At 48.2% G+C, this 16,152-nt stretch overlaps 1 protein-coding gene across 1 annotated transcript in view; it reads left to right on the top strand.

Annotated features, from left to right (window-relative positions):
* The window catches only part of WIPI2 (WD repeat domain, phosphoinositide interacting 2), a 226,701-nt gene that overhangs the window by 193,760 nt on the left and 16,789 nt on the right, over window positions 1-16,152 (top strand). The window lies entirely within an intron of this gene.

Here is a 16,152-nt window from a genome sequence, read left to right as displayed (position 1 = left end):
TCTGCGTATTCATTTGATCCGTAAAGTCTCATCTTTGGTCGAAAACATCGTGGGTAGCCTTCGGGCCTAGCCGTGTCGGTCCAGCCTCCTGCTGATGGAACGGACGCCGTTTCAATTCTGTCCTCGGTGCCACTCCAAGTAGCCTTGCACCGATCTACACCAAGTCTGAAACTTGTGACTCTCACCGGAGCACAAAGAAGAACATTGCGAGTCCTGTCTGTTGATCTGATCGAAAAATACTCTTCAAGATCGTCCGACTCGACAACGAGAAATGCACCGCCAAGGCACTCAACATACTCTGGATATCTTTGGAGAAGAATCCGAACATGAAGTGACAGCTGTGGAAGAAGAGGAGGCCTTCTCAGTTGCAGAATCGGATTCCGACCAAGAGATCGTTTTGCAGTCCGAAGACATTCCAGAGGGACAGGGTGTTGTGAGTATTAAAACCCCTGTACCTCATAAACTATCTTCCACTAAACATATGGCTTCGGCACCACCTCTGCCGTCAGGCCTTAGTTGGCACCGAAACGATGTTTCCGATGCTCCGCCCTCGAGTTCGGCACCGAAACAAACCGTCAAGCCTTCCAGCTCTGGATCAAGTTGAGACTGATAGTCTTTGGATCTGAAACATTCTGCTCTGAAAGACAAGTCTGGTTCGGAGCCGAAATCTGTCATTTCAAAGTACAAAAAGGACAAGTCCGGTTCGGCCTCGAAAACTTCGGCACTGAAATCAAAAGAAGATCTTCCAGATCCCACGGAACCGATCTTAGATGTTCTGAAACACAGATTAGATTCAAAACAGAGAAAGCTATACATTAATCCAGATACTGGACACATTTTAGCTAAAACTCCTTCCAAAAGGAGAGTCACTTCAGAGGACACTGGATATAAGATTCCTCATAAAAAGAAGAACATTGCTACAAGTCCTATCCATCCTACTTTGCCATCCCCTCCACTATCTTCTTCTTTACCACAAATGCCAGGTTCAGATCTACTACACATAACACCACAGAGATGATCTCATACACAGCCTGATTTAAGGAGATGGTGATGACAATGTCCCTTTGCCATCAGATCCTTGGGATGATTATAATATTGATCCACCCATGGATAATGATCCAGATCTTTACCCTGCAAAACAATCACCTCCAGATGATAATGTCTCTTAGCTAGAGCTGATTTCCAGTGCAGCAGCATATCATGGAGTTACACTGCATAAAGAGGCTTTGGATGACAATTTTTTACTTAAGACACTAGGGTCTTCACATAGAACTAGTCAGAGTCTACCTGTGTTAAAAGGCATGATGGGATATGCAGATGAGATTTTTAAGGACCCTGTTTGTGCCTGTATTTTAACACCCGGGGTTGATGAGAAATACAATCTCCCTCTGATCCTGTTTTTATTAAAGGACAGCTCCCTTTAGACTCGCTGGTAGTTTTGAATGCTCGTAAAAGAGCAAACTCGCAGACCTCTGGGGATGCACCTCCCCCAGATAAAGAGTCTAAATGTATTGATACATCTGGTAAAAGAGTGGCTGCTCAAGCAGCTAACCACTGGTGCATTGCCAACACGCAAGGCCTACTAGCTAGATAAGACTGGGCACACTGGGACAAGATGGAAAGCTTACTTCAATACGTCCCAGGAGAGCGCAAGAAAAAGGCACAAGAGCTAGTCCAAGAAGGAAAACTTTCATTGAATTCTTCTATTAGATGTGCTCTTAATGCTGCTGACACTGCAGCGAGAGGAGTTAACACCAGCATTCTCTTACGTTGACATGCCTGGCTTTAGATTTCGGGTTTTAAACCAGAAGTCCAGCAGTCTATTTTAAATAGCCCCTATGACGAGCAACATCTTTTCAGACCTTAAGTGGATGAGTCTTTAAAAAAGATGGAAAATTACACCGACGTGGCGAAATCCATGGGAGCGCATAAGTCTCCATCGAACAGAGAGGGTCCAAAAATACATCCTCAGACCCTAACACTTCCTCATATAAGTCCAACGCGTAACCCTCTTCCTCTAGAGGCTTCTATAGAGAGAGTACAGAGGAAACAATTTTAAAGGAAGGGGTAAGAGCACACCAACGAGTAACTCCCCTTCCCCCAATAAACAGTGGCTTCCCTACACTTCCCCCAATCATTTGGCACCTGTTGGGGGAAGACTTCAACAATTTCTCCCTATTTGGCAATCTATAACATCAGACAAAAAATGGGTGTTAGACTTTATCCAACATGGTTATTGCCTGGAGCTCACCAGCAATCCTCCCAATATTCCACCTCGTACTCGCAAACTCTCGTTAAAACACCTACAGCTCCCCAAACAAGATGTACAAACTCTTTTAGCAAAAGGAGCCATAGAACCAGTTCCATTACAGTACCAAGGTTCAGGAGTGTACACTCTGTACTTTCTGATTCCCAAAAAGGACGGCTCCTTAAGAAAAGTTTTGGCTCTAAGGACGTTAAATCTGTACATGCTGTCAGAACATTTCCACATGATCACGCTTCAACAGGTGCTTCCGCTGCTACAACAAAGCTATTTTTATTTCCACACTCGACCTAAAAGACGCATACTTTCACATTCCGGTTCACCCAGCACATCGCAAATATCTCAGATTTGTGATAGCAGGAAAACACAATCAATTCAAAGTACTCCCATTCGGAGTAACCACTGCTCCCAGAGTGTTCACAAAACGTCAAATAGTAGTGGCAGCAACAGATTAATATCTTCCCATACCTAGACAACTGGCTCATCAAAGCCAGCATATACCAAAGGTGTTTACAACACACTGAGACTACATTAGACCTACTCCACCACTTAGGATTCGCTGTCAATGCACAGAAGTCTCATCTTCAGCTTTCACAAATACAGTACTATTTGGGGGCAAATCTAAACACCTGCACAGCTCTAGCCTCTCCCAATGCAGCCAGAATTTAAGATATTCAAACTCTGCTACTACAGTTTCAGACCAATCAATACTTAGCAGTCAGGAATTTCATGCAACTATTAGGAATGAGGAGGAGGAGCCTAGCGCGCATCCAAGATGGTCGCGTGAGCACAGGGCTCCCCGGACCCTTGCTGCTCCTCGGAATTTATCCTGAGAATATCCTGATGTGGTTTGTGGAATCTGGCAGATGAAGACCGGATGAGCACGTATCTCTTTTCAGAACTCGAATCGGACCTGGGAATCCTGAGTTGTCGTCGTTCGAACTTTTGGGACCCACCCGACGGAGGTGCCCGGGGCGAAGGTGAACCGTGGAGCCGTGTCGTAATTGAACAACAGCGGCTGCAGTGCGGTGCCAGTGGCCGCTCTACCACTTTCGGTTTCACTTTCGTACTTCAGGGGGCTGGCCTGCGACTGCAATTGATGTGGCGGGGTGTTCCCCTGGCCTCTGCGCGAGGCCTTGTCTCCACCTGCCACTAGAGTGCCCGTCGCCTTGGGCCCCCCCGCACCGCTATATTGTGGTCTATGGTGAGGCGCTGGCCTGTGGTGCCGGTCCCCCCACGACTCTTGATCGGCGATCCCCTTCGGTGTCCGTGACCACATGGGGGGCAAGGGGGGCCCCGAGGGGCGTAAGACTAAGGCCTCTCTCCGCGGGGGACCGGTCCAGGCCAACAACATGGACCGTTACACTCAGGGCAGAGGGTCCCCTGGAGCGACCGGCCCCCCCCCGGATGCCGTCGGTGGTGGCACGACCGTCTCTCCGGAGCTCTCCCTGCAGGACATCATGGGCGCCATTGAGGGCATCAGGGAAACTATCGCCACGCAATATGAGGCCCTGGCCCGTAAAATCGACACGGTGGCGATCGATGTCACCTTAATTCGGGCAGATCTCTCCAAAACTAATGAGAGGGTTCAGGCTCTCGATGTGCGGACCTCCACCCTTGGTACGGATGTGTCGGACCTGCAGGCCGCGCTTGGTGACATTAAGGCGGTCAACGACCAGATGGCCCGGCGGCTGGAGGACTTCGAGGGACGGGCCCGACGCAACAACATCCGTGTCATAGGCGTACCGGAGTCCTCCGACAGCCGACCGGTTGACCTCCTGGTTGAGGAACTCATCCTCCAACAGTTGGCCCCTGCTGGCCTAAGTAAGTTCTTTGCCGTGGAGCGGGCACATCGAGTTCCGGGCGGTCGGCCACGGCCTGGGGCCCCCCCGAGGCCTATCGTGGCCAAACTGTTCCACTATAGAGACCGAGATGCGATTCTACAGGCCTCACGGGTCCACGGCCCGGTGCGTCATGAGAACTCATCCATTAACTTTTATCCGGACTTTACTCAACTTGTTCAGAAACAGCGGATGGGATTCCAGGGGGTGAAGCGCCGTCTCCGTGAACTGGGCCTGAAGTACTCTATGCTCTACCCTGCAAAACTCCGGGTGGAACATGAGGATCGGACTGCCTTCTTTGACTCTCCTGTGGCCGTGAGTGACTGGCTGGACTCGTTGCCGGACAGAGGTGACCGTCCCGGGCCCTCTGCGGGCGCCGAAGGTGACGGGTCCCCTTTGGAGTAACTTTTGGTCCTTGATTTTGCCATTTTGCACTGTTCATCTGGGTTTTACTTCTTTTGTTCATTTTGTCTCACTAGGACCAGTGTGGGGGGCGGGCGGGGACGGATCCCTTTCCTCCTCCGGGGTCTTTTCGTAGAATGGGGTTAGTAGGGCGACAGGCACACTGCAAGTTGGGGGGGTTTTCAGGCCCGCAGGGGTGCAGGGTGGGGGGAGTTGGGATTTTTGGGGGGGGGGTTGGGGGGAGGGAGGGGCTGTTTTGCTGTGTGTTTTTCGTTTACAGGGCGAGGTATTGATTTTTGTCCAGATACGGGAACTGTGCTACTGACGGGGAGGCCTTTGGTCTATTGGAGGGGATGGGGGGGGACGGGTTGAGACTGATGTCATGGAACGTCAATGGGTTGGGGGATCGTATCAAACGGGGTATAGTACTGCAGTATTTGCGTCGTCTTACTCCTGATGTGGTGTTTATCCAGGAGACGCATCTGGTGGGCAATGTTTGTCATGCAATGAACAGGGGAGGATACCGCCTCGTGGCCCATTCTGGTTTCACAACTGGTTCCAGGGGGGCGGGCATTCTCCTGCGATCCTCACTTCCGTTGGATATCACTAGGGTAGTCTCGGATGACAGAGGGCGCTATGTGTGTCTGTCTGGGAGATGGGAGGGGCAGCCCCTTTCCCTGGTCTCAGTCTACGTCCCCCCGGGCCTCCAGAACTCCACCTTCGCGGACTTGGGTCGAATGCTGCTTGAACTTCCGGATGGCCTTTTGCTTATGGGCGGGGATTTTAATTCGGTGGTTTCGGGTGACCTGGATCGTCACCCACCCAGGGCCCTCCCCGCTGCCCAGGCATGGCTTGGTGGCCTGCTGGATACCTTCGGCCTGGTAGATAGCTGGAGATTAATGCATCCGACCCAATGTCAGTACACTTTTCACTCTGGGGCACATGGGAGTCTTTCTAGGTTAGACTATTTCCTTATGCCCGCGGCACAGACTAGTCGGATTCGGGAGGTTAGGCACCTGGCGCGGGGTATTTCCGATCATTCCCCGCTGTGGCTGCTCTTTGACGCCGAGACGCGGTCTGCAGGGCGGATTGCTCCCATTAACCCGTGGTACCTGAGAGACCCTATGACTCGCGACAGCCTGGTTAAGGCTATGGACCAATACTTCCTTGAAAACGAGGGGTCGGTGTCGTCCGCAATGTCCCTGTGGGAAGCCTTTAAAACCGTAATCCGCGGACACGCCCTCTCCCAGATAGTGGTGGCTAAGAAACTCAAGAGTGAGGCAGTGGTGAAGCTGGAGACTGACATTTCGGGGCTGGAGTCGGCCTTGGAGGCGGGTGTCACACCGGGCGGGCTCCATGCCCTCAGCCTGAAACAGTTTGAATACAGGTCTCTTGTCACTGACGCCGCCAAAACGTTGTATAGGGAACAGCAGGGTCGATTGTATGATGCCGGGGACAAGGCGGGAAAGTTGATTGCATGGCTGGATAGGAAGGAGAGAGTGAACCGAGTGGTCCCGGAGCTGTGTGTCGCGGATGGAGTGTGTGTGACTGAGCCTGGTGAGATTGTGGAATGTTTCGCTGACCACCTCCGGGCCGTGTACTCCCCGGTGACTGATGGGGATGAAGAAGACTCTCGCCTTCTGCTGAGGGATATTGCTTTGCCCGGCTTGTCTGTCGAAGACCGTGAGCAGCTGGACGCCCACTTGTCTGTAGATGAAATAGCAACTGCGATTCGGTCCCTTCGTTCGGGCAAGGCGATGGGTCCCAACGGTCTGCCTATTGAATTATACAAGTTGCGCCCGGATAAACTCGCGCCCTTCCTCCGTCGTATGTTTCAGGAGTCCCTTGATGCGGGTTCCCTTCCTGACGACCAACGTCTGGCAACGATAGTCGTGATCCCTAAGGAAGGTAAGCCACGAGACCGCTGTGCCTCCTACAGGCCTATTTCGCTGCTAAATGCAGAGCCTAAAATCCTGGCTGCTCTTTGACGCCGAGACGCGGTCTGCAGGGCGGATTGCTCCCATTAACCCGTGGTACCTGAGAGACCCTATGACTCGCGACAGCCTGGTTAAGGCTATGGACCAATACTTCCTTGAAAACGAGGGGTCGGTGTCGTCCGCAATGTCCCTGTGGGAAGCCTTTAAAACCGTAATCCGCGGACACGCCCTCTCCCAGATAGTGGTGGCTAAGAAACTCAAGAGTGAGGCAGTGGTGAAGCTGGAGACTGACATTTCGGGGCTGGAGTCGGCCTTGGAGGCGGGTGTCACACCGGGCGGGCTCCATGCCCTCAGCCTGAAACAGTTTGAATACAGGTCTCTTGTCACTGACGCCGCCAAAACGTTGTATAGGGAACAGCAGGGTCGATTGTATGATGCCGGGGACAAGGCGGGAAAGTTGATTGCATGGCTGGATAGGAAGGAGAGAGTGAACCGAGTGGTCCCGGAGCTGTGTGTCGCGGATGGAGTGTGTGTGACTGAGCCTGGTGAGATTGTGGAATGTTTCGCTGACCACCTCCGGGCCGTGTACTCCCCGGTGACTGATAGGGATGAAGAAGACTCTCGCCTTCTGCTGAGGGATATTGCTTTGCCCGGCTTGTCTGTCGAAGACCGTGAGCAGCTGGACGCCCCCTTGTCTGTAGATGAAATAGCAACTGCGATTCGGTCCCTTCGTTCGGGCAAGGCGATGGGTCCCAACGGTCTGCCTATTGAATTATACAAGTTGCGCCCGGATAAACTCGCGCCCTTCCTCCGTCGTATGTTTCAGGAGTCCCTTGATGCGGGTTCCCTTCCTGACGACCAACGTCTGGCAACGATAGTCGTGATCCCTAAGGAAGGTAAGCCACGAGACCGCTGTGCCTCCTACAGGCCTATTTCGCTGCTAAATGCAGAGCCTAAAATCCTGGCGAAAGTCCTTGCCAACCGTTTGTTGAGCGTCATCTGTGATTTGATTCATCCTGATCAATGCGGCTTCATCCCTCACCGTAACACCGCTCTTAACTTGCGGCGTCTTCATGGCGCCCTCGCCAGGGCGGAGTACCTCTCCGAACCTGCCGTGCTGGTTTCTTTAGACGCCACGATGGCCTTTGACACCATCGAGTGGCCATTTCTCTGGGCTGTCTTGACCAAATTCGGCTTTGGGGAGGGATTTCTTGGCTGGGTGAAGCTTCTTTACACGGGACCCATGGCTCAGGTGGTAGTTAATGGGCGGGTCTCTCGGCCCTTCGATCTCGGTAGGGGTACGAGGCAGGGGTGCCCGTTGTCCCCTCTGCTCTTTGCTCTCGCCTTGGAGCCGCTCGCTGCTTGGCTCCGCTGGGAGCCCTCGATCAGAGGGATCCGGTGGGCCCCGGGCTTCGAGGATCGGATCTCGTTGTATGCGGACGATATTCTCCTGTATCTCACCTCGCCGCGGCAGTCGCTTAATGTTCTCTTTGATGTTCTGACTTCCTTTGGGAGAAATTCGGGTCTAACGATCAACTGGTCTAAATCCTGTGTCTATCCTATCTCTGGTGACCCTCCTCTCTTGCCGCCTCGGCTTCCGATCCAATTATCTCTGTCCGGCTTTAAATACCTGGGAATATACGTCTCGATGGACCCGGTGGCTCGCTATGAGCAGAATCTCCTGCTTCCACTTCGGCGTTTGAGGGAGGACACGGCTCGGTGGTGTAGGCTGCCCTTGTCCCCGCTGGGTCGGGCAGCGCTGTTCAAAATGATGTCCCTTCCCAGATTTCTCTATGCACTCCAGAACTCCTTCGACGTTATTCCGGTGTCCTACTTTCGGGAGGTGGAGAGCCTGCAGAGGAGACTGGTGTGGGATGGACGGGCGCGTATCGCTCTGGCGAAGCTTACTCTCCGCTGGTACGACGGGGGCATCGCGCTTCCCGACATTCGCAGGTATTATTGGGCCTCACAGCTGTCGGCCATAAACCATGCCACGTATGCGCCTGGCTTGAATCCGGCGTATGAAATGGATAAATTCCTGCTTCCCGGCGGGAACTATAACAGGGCACTTTACTCCAGCTCGGCGGGACGGACCCTTACGGGCCCTACTAAGATTGCGGTACGGATCTGGAAGGCGGCCAATGTAGCCTTGGGCTGGAGTGAGCGATTAACATGTGCTACTCCTCTGTTTGCCTCCGATCGCCTGGGAAGCCTCTGGACAACGAAGGGGTTTGAACGTTGGGACACGATTGGTATTAGTAGAGTGGGAGACCTATGGGTTAAGGGTGCTGTTAAAACATTTGCGGCGCTCCAGAGCGAATACGAACTTACGGAAAGGGAGTTCTTCCGCTACGCCCAGATTCGGCATGCCCTGCTCTCTGTTTTTGAGGAGGGGACCAATATCCCGGCTTCTTCGCCCCTCGAGGACCGCATACTCGATGGTCATGTCCCCGACAGTACTATTTCATTAATTTATAAAAAACTTATCAATAATCGGGCTGACCTCTTGGTGCGCCTCCGGGAGGCGTGGACGGGGGATGGGGTGGAACTGGACGACGAGGACTGGCAGTCTGCACTGTCGTCCCCCAAGGAAGTGGCCATTCCAGCCCGTCTCCGTCTGGTCCAACTTAAGATTCTCCACCGGGTGTATGTGACGGGTCCCCGTTTGGTCTCGATGGGATTTTCTGAAGACGGGCTCTGTAAGCGGGGATGTGGACTCAGAGCCACCTTTCTCCATATCCTTTGGGAGTGTCGCGAGGTGGCGGAATACTGGCGTCGGATTCATGTGGTCATGGGACAAGTCACCGGGGTTGTGCTGCTGCCGGAGGTGCGTCGCTGTGTCCTGAATGTGTGGGAGCCCAATGATTATAACGCGGCTCAGACTCGGTGGGCGGCCCTGGGGAACATGATTGCCAAGAGAGATATAGCGCAGCTTTGGGGTTCCCAGCGGCCTCCCACCGTGTCCGTATGGAAGGAGAACATGGACTGGTGCATGTTCAGGGAGAAGACTGTGTATGTTGCTCGTGGCAAGCCGGGGGCGTGGGGTAGAATCTGGGGGCAATGGAATGCGTATCGTGGGGGTATCTGTGTTCCCCCCCCTGGTGGACACCGACATTGCCTTGTCCCCCTGACCCTTGATGGTTCCCTGCGACTTTTGGGATGATCGAATATAGACGTTCCTCTCCCGTGCCCCCCCCCCCCCCCCGACCTATTATTACTCCTGCCTTTTAGTAGCTATTTGAAGATCAGAAGTAGAGTCCCCCGAATGTAGCCTTACCCACCTTTTTTTTGCCTTTACGCCTCGCCTTTTGTTTTTGTTTGTTATTTATGTTAAACCTATGTATCCTGCTTCCCTAGGACTTTCCGGAGTCATGTACGGGGCTGGACCCCGGGAGTCGACTACTGCCTTAAACTCTGTATGATCCTTCCCGAATCTAGCGGCCGGCCCCGGTGGTTGTAGGCCCATTCTTGTAATTGATTTGTTGTTCAATAAAATTTTCAAAAAAAAACTATTAGGAATGATGGCATCATGCATTGCAATAGTGCCTCATGCAATGTTACCCATGTGTCCTCTACAAGAGTGTTTAGCACGTCAGTGGAATCCGTCTCGGGGCCAATTAACCGATCAAGTGTTGATAGACAGCCGCACCTATCGCTCTCTGCATTGGTGAAACACACAACCCTTCATCAACCCTGTTTCACAGATCGTGCTACCAGCAGACGCATCTCTCACAGGTTGGGGTGCCCATCGTCACAATTTGCCAATTTAAGGTCAATAGGAAACAAGTAGAAAACTATCTAGAGTTTCTAGCTGTGTATCTAGCACTGAAAGCTTTTCAGTCTCACCTCATAGAAAAGGTTGTCATAGTCAGCACGGACAATATGACAGCTATGTACTATGTACAAAAACAGGGGGGGGGACCACATTCTCTGCAACTGTCACGCCTCTCTCAAACCATTTGGCGTTGGGCAATTCATCACAGATTTAATTTTCTGGCAGAGCACCTCTCAGGAGTGAACAGCCAGATTGCCGACCTCCTCAGCAGAAGGCGGTAACAAATACACGAGTGGGAAACTTCCTCCCCAAGTTCTTCTTACATACTTTCAAGGATGGGGATTCCCACAAATAGATCTGTTCTCCACAGTGGACAACTCAAAATGCCCAAACTTTGCCTCCAGGTTCTCACACTCTCTATTCAAAGGCAATGCCCTATGGATGAATTGGTCGGGGATTTTTGCCTACTCTTTCTGGCTCTCCCTCTCCTTCCATTTCTGGTTCGGAAGCTCAGGCAAACATCCCTCACATTAATTCTAGTGGCTCCCACTTGGGCCTATCAACTGTGGTTCACAACACTCTTGGAACTATCAGTAGTTGCACATCAAAAGCTGCATCTCAGTTCCACCCTTCTCACTCAGAATCATGGATAAGTCAGACACCCAACCCTAAGGAGCTCAATCTAGCGATTTGGCTCCTGAAGTCAGAGTTTGGCTATTTCTATTTACCACCAGAGTGTGTGACTATTCTTAAGGAAGCAAGAAAGCCTACTACCAGAGCATGTTATGCAGCAAAATGGAAATGATTTCTTATATATTGTACCAGCAACAATATTGATCCACTAGATGCCTCTGTTCAAAATACTGTTTGTTACCTTCTGCATTTACAGCCTGCTGGTCTAGCCTACACTTCCATTCGATTGCATCTTGCGGCAGTAGCCGCATATTTTCAAAACAGGCAACATTTATCTTGATTCAAAGTTCCAGTAATTAAAGCCTTTATGGAGGGCCTTAAAAGAGTAATACCTTCCAGGGTACCTCCTGCAGTTTGGAATTTGAACATTGTGCTTACACGGCTCATGGGTCCACCTTTTGAGCCATTACACAACTGTCCGCTACTGTTTTTTTCATGGAAAGTTGCCGTCCTCATTGTGTTCACTTCATTGAGGAGAGTTAGTGAGCTACAAGCTTTAGTACTACGCACCACCCCAAAATTCCTTCCCAAAGTGGTTTCTGCTTTTCATATCAACCAATCAGTTGAGTTACTTGTGTTCTTAACCTCAACCTGATTCCGTAGCAGAAAGAGCTCTTCATACTCTTGATGTCAGAAGAGCGTTATTGTATTATATTGAAAGAACAAAGGATTTTCATAAAACAAAACAACTGTTAGTTGCATTTGCTACACCTCACAAAGGCAATCCAATCTCTAAATCTGGTGGTGCAAGATGGATTGTTAAGTGCCTTCAAACCTGCTGTGCTAAAGCTAGAAACATTACCTATACCTCCTAGAGCACACTCCACTCGTAAAATAGGAGTGTATATGGCCTTTTTAGGTAACCTTCCTATAGCTGACATTTGTAAGGCAGCAACATGGTCCACAACACACACATACACCAAACACTACTCTATAGATGTGTTATGTCAACAAGCCAATGTAGGGCAAGCAATGCTAAAGACACTTTTTCAAACTGCAACATTACTGGTTAACCACCGCTTTGGGAGAATACAGATGCTTACTGGGTAAGTAGTGTAATCCTTTCTTTAAATTCTCTATTGAGTCTTGGCGCAGTACCTCAACAGCAGGGGTCGGTGCGCCATAGCTTTTTGATTGCAAACGCACAAGTTTCAGTATCCTTGCCAACCAGAAGAATCTGATTTCTAAAGGATACCGCCTTAAATCCAGCATCTTCCAATCTACATATGCTCACACCAGCAAGAAGAAGTAATCCCATAATTGAGAAGAAATATTAGCTGGTGCCGTCAACTCAGTTTTTTATTGGGGATTGTTGGCTGACTGTCATCATGATTAGAGCTACTATACTTGAACTATCTATGACCTACTAATTGGGGTAGGAGCTGTAAGCAGAAGAGTTGCTACCAAGTGCTGCAGCTATGTTGCAAAGATATGCAGAAGTTGATGGATAGATCGGAACAAGAAAAAGTCTCAAAACATTTTGGAAGCAAGACAATAACCATTGTGCAGCAGTAAGCCATTGCCGACACATCAAGTCTGCGCTTACCTAGGCAAAAAACTCACCGTGGCAAAGACTTGCGTACATACAGCACTGGATAGACATGCATGGTTACAGATCTCTACTTTAAAATCCAAAGTGCAGATTCACCATTTATCTTTTGATGGTGTTCTATATTATCAAGATTTTTTTATCACAAACCATATGTGACACTTGAAAAAGTTGAACACACTGATGCTCTCTCTTCTACTCACCCCCTGAAACCAGCAACCTGTTTGGTGGTCCATGCAGACCAGTGTAACAAGATGAGTTCACGAAAATGATTGCTGCATACAATAAAACGCAGATGTTCCTTTCATTTTATACTAAGGCTACAAAAGATCACACACACAAATATAGCATGCAAGAGGGGAAAATGCAACTTTTAGCAATGAAGTTGCAGGAGATAATGGACAATGGAGCAACATAGAAAGTGCCCGTGTCAGAGAAAAACAGTGTTACCCTCTGCTTACTTTCTGATACCAAAACAAGAATACATAGATCACTGCTTGCCCTGAGGCAACTCATCCACTGAATTATAATGTAGAGCTTTAAGAAGACCACCTTTTAGGGTGCCGTATCTGTGTTGATAACAGCTTAAATCCTCAAAACCATCGGTCTGGAGGATGATTATTTCCATACATCAGATGCACAAGAGGTGCATCCGTTTGAGACTAAGTGCATATCACTATCAGTTCAAAGTTTGCTTCAAGTGTGTATGACATGTCTGACATTGGTCACCACATATCTGATGAGTAGGAGTAGGTGTATCGATGCCTAAATGACAGGTTAGTAATTAAGAATACTGGCTATTCTTGTTTCACGACTATCCAGAATTTAAGAGATCTTAAACATCAATTCAGGTTCACAATTAATCAAAACAAATCCTCAAGAAGTGTTTCGGGTTAAGGTTAGGTGCAAATCACTATCGGTTCAAAGTTGTATCCTCTCTCGTAAAGTTTGCTTCCTGTGTGCTAGGTCAGTACATACAAGTAGGAAAGAAGTATGTGTGTATCACTGCCTAAATTACAGGTTGATAATTGGGCAAACTGGTGATTCTTGTTTCAAGACTACACAGATTACAAGAGGTCATCCATAACAATTGAGGTTCACAACCAATAAAAAACAAGCATTTGCAATGCAATAGGTTAGCATTTGCAACAGTTTATTGGCTTTGTAAAAGCCAATGCCTTTTATCTGTTTTGATAATTAACACATAAATAAAAGGCATTGTCATTTACAATGCCAATAGCTCAAACTCTTGTAAATGCAAGACCTATTTCACTTTAAAGAAGCGGCTGCCATTGTCCCGGGCTGCTTGGAAAGTGAAAGCGGGCATGGCACGCTGAATGTTGCAGGAAAGCATGTCGTGCCTGAAGTAGGAGAAATTCATAAAAGGAAATAGTGCTTACAGACTAAATTAAGACATACCTTGTTACAACAGAAGTAAACGGGCCAGTCCTCATGGAAAGTTACAAATGAAGACAAGGCGGTACTAAGGAGGGACTAACAAGCCTATTAACGAATCAGAAGTCCGCATTTACAAAGGGCAATGACACAAGCCAATGAAAAATATGGGCGGAGAGTGGGGGTAGATTCAAGTCCATACTCGAATGCAGCATGCCTCGCAGAGCATCGCATGCACTGCTCAGGCTCGACCTAACAAGACAATTCCCAGCCACCAAATAACATTTGTGTAGGCAATTATAGATACTCCGAGACATGCCTGTCTTTCAGGGAGAGTAATGCGTTGCCTCCCTCTAGAAGAACAGTCCCTTGTAGAACACTTCAAAGTCTCTTACAATGACAGAGGTGATGAGGATGTTGTGGATAATGACTTAATGCACTTATCTACTCCAAATGGTTGTCTGTACATGTGAAACATACAGGTATTGCTTCACAATCAATGGTCAAAGAACTAGGAGTGAGAAGGATCTAATGGTAGTAGCCAAGAAGTTCTAGAGGTTCTCCATAAACAAAAATTCAGAAGTGTTCTGAAGAGGCAGAACGTTTCTGGAGCCAAAACCCTAAATTAACTTTGGTACAAGCAGGATTGGATGCTGGAATGGATGTTGGAGCACCCATCCAAGGGCAAAAGACCAAATCATGAAACAAATTGCGCATAGATGTCCTCTAACTCACGACATTGAGCGATGCTCTCAAATTCTTGGAAACAGACATTTATTAGAAGAATGAGCCAATCCAGGAGATTAGAACCCCAACCGTGCATCACCTCACCTGGAAAATTGCGTACAAAGTTTTCTTCCACTATCCAGAAAAGGGTAGAAAATGAGGTTACTGTACCACTGAGAGAAGAATATTCCTCACAGCACTCCATGTTCCATAGCTTAGCAAAATGCATTATCTTACCAATACCTAGTCTTTCACAAACAACAACTCGGCCGTTCAGTACATTATCAGTAGATGGGGTTTACCAAACACAGATCTGTGCAACATGAGAGAAAACGGAAATTGCTGTTATTCCACATCCATATATGCTAAGAATTAATACATATGTTTATATCTTTACACTAAATTGATTGCTTCAAAATGTAATTAGAATTATGAATACATTTTGCATGACTTTATTAGTTGTAGCCCCCATAGGGGCACGTCATTTGTGATAATCACACCTACTTGTGGACTCATTTGTACAGCATATGTACATCAAAGCCCACCCCAATTCCTGTTCGAATTTGGGAGCAAACACTCATGTGGTCCCAACCCCTGCACTTAGTAATATGGCTACTGAGATTAAAGTGTTTGGAAACCTGATAGTCTAACCTGCAGATATGTCGATAATCTGGGAAGATATGAGACCAACCACCATAAACAATTACTTTAATAAATAGAATTGATGTGTTAGATGTTTAAGTAACAACATCTCACCCTTACACTATCTGGTTTAAGATATTCTTAAATACCTCTTAAACCTAACAAAGAACGGCCTTTCTGTGTACATTTAGTAGCCCTTTTAGCTTACAAAGGGATATTGCAAAACACATAATTTTCATGCTGCCCTTAATTAAAGACTTTATGGAAGGCCTGAAATGTAATTTACCCCTGTTAAGACCACTAGCTGTAAATTTGGATATGCACTTTGTGTTCACCTCTTTTGTTTGATGAAACATAAAGGACATTGACATTCTATCGCTATAGATAGTAAGCAGATTGCAGGCACCTACAATTTAATAGCTTTCACCCAGAGACGGGACTAGTTCATATCAAAACATGTATCAACATTTATTATCGACCAGTCCATTGAGTCGCTTACATTCTAGAAAAACCAACAGAAGTGTGCCAACATGAGCCATCATATTTTGCGTGTGTGCAGCTTCATAATGTACAGTCTGAAAAATACGAAACCCTTTATAAGAAATAAAGAGCTTTTACTGAGCAGGAACCCTGCAAATGCAGGTTGAAAATGGTTTCTTAGTTAAAGGGGGCATCCGTCAATAGCATAGGACTTAACAATTCACTTTGTGTCAAGCATTCCATCAAGAGACCTGTTTAAAACGGGTGCAAACTCATAATCGTTATAATCACATCAGTAGAATAAGAGATTCACTAAAGTGGCAAGCTGTGCTACATAATTTGTTCCAAGCTACTCTAATATCAATCTTACCCCCATTTTAGGGGTTTTGCTGTTATTTTCACTGATTGGAATCTGTAGCACATTCATGCAACAAAAGAAATTAGCTATT

Source organism: Triturus cristatus, chromosome 10, assembly GCF_964204655.1.
Source record: "Triturus cristatus chromosome 10, aTriCri1.1, whole genome shotgun sequence".
Classification (NCBI taxonomy): domain Eukaryota; kingdom Metazoa; phylum Chordata; class Amphibia; order Caudata; family Salamandridae; genus Triturus; species Triturus cristatus.
This window is presented reverse-complemented; position numbering and strand designations above follow the sequence as displayed.